Below are 444 nucleotides of genomic sequence, written 5' to 3' on the forward strand. Positions count from 1 at the left end.
CCTGTTAGCCCATCTTTGGGGGGTGGGGTGAATGAAGGGTCGGGGCTCTGTGGCTTGAGCCTGGGAGGGGAGAGCAGCTCCCTTGTCTCCTGCGTGGGGAGGGGGCTCAGCACTGGCTGTGCAAGCACAGGGTGGGCAGCAGTGCGACCCCAGCTCCCCGGCCAGGCCCAGCTGCATCTCCGACTGACCCAAAACGTATTGTTCTAATGCACTGTAGAAATGTATGTAATGTATTTAAACCACGCAACCGTCTGAATAACAGAGCTGCCGTTCAGCTGGCTGTCTCCGTGTCTCCGTAGCACCCTAGAGCAGGTCGGGGCTGTTCCCCTTGCACCGGGTCCAGTACAATGGCCTGGACCAAGGTCCTGCCGCCCTGGGGGAAGGCCAGGGGTTGGCAGGACACAGCCAGAGCCTCACACCGCCACCACTGTCCACCTTTTATTA

At 60.1% G+C, this 444-nt stretch overlaps 1 protein-coding gene across 1 annotated transcript in view; it reads left to right on the top strand.

Moving 5' to 3' along the window:
• The window catches only part of MARVELD1 (MARVEL domain containing 1), a 3804-nt gene that overhangs the window by 872 nt on the left and 2488 nt on the right, over window positions 1-444 (top strand). The gene's annotated exons all lie outside the window — the stretch shown is intronic.

This window comes from Pygoscelis adeliae, unplaced genomic scaffold (assembly GCF_000699105.1).
Source record: "Pygoscelis adeliae isolate BGI_AS28 unplaced genomic scaffold, ASM69910v1 Scaffold294, whole genome shotgun sequence".
NCBI lineage: Eukaryota > Metazoa > Chordata > Aves > Sphenisciformes > Spheniscidae > Pygoscelis > Pygoscelis adeliae.